Raw genomic sequence first — 4,506 nt, 5'->3', positions numbered from 1 at the left:
TTATTAATCACTGGACTGAAACCCAAGGATAATGGGTACCATCATTAAGTATCACTTGATACAATTGGTGGGAACTCTTTTTTATCTATGGCTTTCTACCATAAAAACTTTTTTCTAAATGTCCATTCTCCCCCTTCCCTCTCCTCCTTCACTGCTGCTTTTCTCTGCTATGTCATATTTTCTCTTCCCCACCTAATCTTGTATATCAGTACTTTTCAAACCATAGTTTGCAGTCATTGTTGTAGGCAGAATTCTAAGATGTTTCACAAGATTCTTGGACACTCGTGTACACACACCTTCTCCAAGTTATTTACTAAAACACTAATTTAGGTCCTGCTGTGAAGTAATCTTGCATGTATAAATAATGTCCCAAATTAGTTAACCTTACAATAAGGAGATTATCTGGTCGAGCCTAACCTAATCAGCTTAGCCCAACTGGGCTCTTTATGGTGAAGAGTTTAAAAGCCAGAGACATTTTCCTGCTGGTCTTGAAGGAGAAAATTGCCATTGCTTTAGAAAGGGCTATGTGGCAAGGGACAGTGGGTGACCTCAGGAGTCAAGAATATGCACCAGTTAGTTGACAACCAGCATGAAAACTGGAACCTGAATCCTAAAACAACAAAAAACTGAATTTATCAAAACAAAAGTAGTAACAACAATAACAAAGCAGTGAGCTTGAAAGAGGACCCTAAACCTCAGATGAGATTATATCCTTGACTGTTGCTTTGACTTTAAGCCTCATGAACCTGAGCAGAGCCCAGCTATATTGTGCCCAGACTTCTGATCTACTGTGAGATATGAAATAGATGTTACTTTAAACTACTAAGTTTCTGGCAATTTGTTATTTGGTAACAGAAAACTAATGCAAATTTTGGTACCTGGAATTGGAGTGCTGCTGTAACAAATATCTAAAAATGTGTTTATGGTTATGGAATCAGGCAGTGGCCAGAGGCTGGAAGAAGTTTGAGGAGTAAACAGTAACAGCTTATATTGCCTTTGAAGGAGTCAAAAATATATAACATTTTGTCATATTGACTATTTAAGTTAAAAGGACATGAAAAGCAGCAGGTGCAAAAAGATCGTTATGACCTTCGCGCTGTTTCTTAAAAACATAAGATAAAATTCTTATGTGAAAGATGCAACATTCTTAGACTTTCGAAAGGAGAGAACAGAACTGAGGTTAGCACAGGTGGGAAAGGGGGTTAGCAAGAAATTGGTAAAGGGCCACAAAAAATGATTACATTATTGTATTAGTCAGGGTTCTCCAGAGAGACAGAATCAATAGGATATGTTATAAATATATGAGAAGGGATTTATCAGGGGAATTAGCTCATACAATTGTGAAGAGAAGTCCCATGATAGGCTGTCTGCAAACTGGATGCTGTTAACATGGCTCAGTCCAAGTCTAAAGGCCTCAAAAACCAGGGAAGCCGATAGTGTCCTTGGTGTAATTTCTGGAACCCAAAAGCTGAAGAGTCCACAGACAGGAGAGAAGAGTGTATCCCAGATCCAGTAGATAGATTCACCTTTTTTCTCTGTTTTTTGTTCTCTTCAGGCCCCCAGAATGGATGGTTCCTGCCCATATTGAGGGTGGATTTTTCTCACCCAGTCGACTCAGGCTGTCATGTTAATCTCTTCTGGAAACACCCTCTGGTGTGGTTCACACCTAAAAAGATAGCTTTACCAGGTTTCTCAGCATTCCTTAATCTAATCAAGTTGACACCCAGAATTAACCTTCACAGTTGTGTAATGTTGAATATACTAATTATCCTGATTTGAGAATCACATATTGCACACAGGTATTGATATTCAACACAGTAGCCCACAGATATGTACAATCAATTATTTTTCAATAAATAAATAAATAAATTTAAAATTTTTTTTAAAAGAAAGACATTTAGAAAGCAACAACAACAAAAAGATGCAACATTCTCATCATCAAAGACATCACTCTCGTGATTAGGTTATGTAATAAGGCAGAGTTGACTTTAAGAAAGGGAGATTATCCAGGGTAAGCCTGACCTAACCAGTTTATCTCTTAAAAGGGAATGGGCTTTTCCTGAAGTCAAAGATTTGAACTGTGAGGAGGATTCCACACAAAGGAGATTCTCCACTGCTGGCTTTGAACGTAAAGGAGGTCATGTGGTAGAGAAATGGTGGGCAGCCTCTGGAAGCTACGAGTGATCCCCTGCCTACAGTCAGGAAGAAGACAGAGACCTCAGTCTTACAAATGCAGAGATTGGTATTTAACCAAGAACTAGTATGAGCCTGGAAACTGATTCTTTCACCAGCCACAGTCCTGGTCTATACCATGATTCCAGCCTTTGAGACTCTAGAGACTCCAGCCACATTCTGCCTGGACTTGTGACCTACAAAACTGTTGGATAATAAATGGGTTTTGTTTTAAGCTGCTAAATTTGTGGTAATTTGTCACGCAGCAATAGGAAATTAATACAGTCAAGAAATCAATTTAGTGGGGCATGACCAGCACTTCTTTTAAATGAACTAGAATAGTCTAGAGTAGACTAGAGTAAAATAGAGTAGAATAGAATAATATAACAAGAAAATAACATTTCAGAGTTTATGACTTTTGGCAAAGTTAAATATTGTTTCATACAACTCTTGTTTGTGTGAGTGTGCCCTGGGTAACTATGCAAAATATTTTTTTTTACTGGAAACTACAGTGGTATGCATAGCCTGGCTCTGTGGGGCTCAAGAGACGGCAGACTGTAAAGAGTTAATAATAAGATCACACAGGTAGTCAGGGAGCCTGGTATTACACTCTTGTTTCCACTCCAAGTGACTACATGAACTCAGTCTTATCCTTGAATCTGTCTTTGCTTCAGTTTTCTCATCTGTTAAATGGGAACAGACATATTTGTTTTATCTACCAGAAATAATTGCCATTAGGTAAAAGTTTATAATGTACATTAATTTCTTTCAATTCCACTGACTATTAAATATAAGGTGCTAGCCCATATACTTAAATATTCATTTAATATAGTAATGTAGATAGATTTGTTCTAAGGTCTATGTATTTGTAATATATATGTGTATACACACACACACACACATACACACACACACACATATATGTAAGAATAGCTAACTATTTGGAAAAATCTGGATAAAGGATATATGATTCTAAAAGTTTTACCTGAATATTTATCTGAATATTTGTCTTATTTTAGCCCCAACCTAAATCATAAATATTTTTCTAATCCTGATTCTAATGTAGTATGGCCTCTAATCCTATTTAGATTAAAATTTTGCTACTTTTCTTTCTCTCTAAAATGCTTTGCAAAACTTATTTATTCCAAAAATGGATTTAAGAATTCCTTACCTCTAGGTTTTCTTTCACATCTGTGCACCATCTCACAAATTTCTAAGGCTTTTATATACATCCAACCCTTACGGACCCTGCAAAGCCAGATTTTTTTACCCAGTTTTACACATGGGAAAACTGAAGCTTAAAAAGGTGAAGTGATTTGCTCAAGTTCCCATTACAAGTGAGTAGCAAAGCTGGGATTTGAACTCAAGACGTTAGACTCCTAGGGCTTGGTTATGACTGTTATTAGAAGTTAGACAGCTCTAGGTTCAAGTAGCAGTGCTATTTCAACCAATCAAAACTACTTGCCAAAAATGAACTTAATAATTGAATTGAATTGAAAAATATGCACACTTTCAATAAAGCCAATTTCATAACCCATTTCCCTCCTATCCTTTAAACTGTAATTACTGGTATCAAAGGAATGTCTTCCTCATATTTCTTTATTTATTTAGAAATTAATTTTACATCACGGAACTCAAAACTTTGGTGTGGAACAGACAGTATTCTCTGCAACTGTTTCACATTTGTTTCACAATTACTAACTCTGCACTGGCCTTTTATCTTGTATTTTTAGGGTTTTCAGCTCTGGGTAGATGGTGTGTAGAAGGTAGAGAGACAACATTTTATTTAGAGGTGTTTAAAATTAGTTACAAGTTATTTTTATTTAAAGTTCAGTACCAATGAAAAATACGAAAAAAATAAATTATTTTTCATTTATATACTATTTTTAATTTTTTTAATTGAAACTAGTTGATTATACATATTTATGAGGTACAGAGTTGACTATCAGCATTTGTGTACAGTACATGATGATCAAATCAGTATTATTAGCATGTCCGTCATTACAAACCATAATTATTCTAGAAACTGGGTGAGAGACAACATTTTCAGGCAAACTATGTGCTGTATACTGATTTGGAAACATTCACTAACTTAGAAACATTCCCATCACTAGAAACGTGTTCTCTATGTGCATATTTCATTCATGTTTCATTTAATTCATTATTTTTCTCCTAATCTTAGAATTAACTTTAAAAGCTCAAGCCAAATTCAATTTCATCTCCATATTTCTCCAGTAACTTTACAATTAAGTATACTTAAGCCCTTTACCAATATGAATTAATAGAAAGCAGCAACATATAGAGATGCTGTTAAAAATGTCACTATACCAATTA

This window comes from Cynocephalus volans, unplaced genomic scaffold (assembly GCF_027409185.1).
Source record: "Cynocephalus volans isolate mCynVol1 unplaced genomic scaffold, mCynVol1.pri scaffold_199, whole genome shotgun sequence".
NCBI classification, from domain to species: Eukaryota; Metazoa; Chordata; class Mammalia; order Dermoptera; family Cynocephalidae; genus Cynocephalus; species Cynocephalus volans.
The sequence above is the reverse complement of the archived record's forward strand: the minus strand, read 5'-3'. Positions refer to the sequence as shown.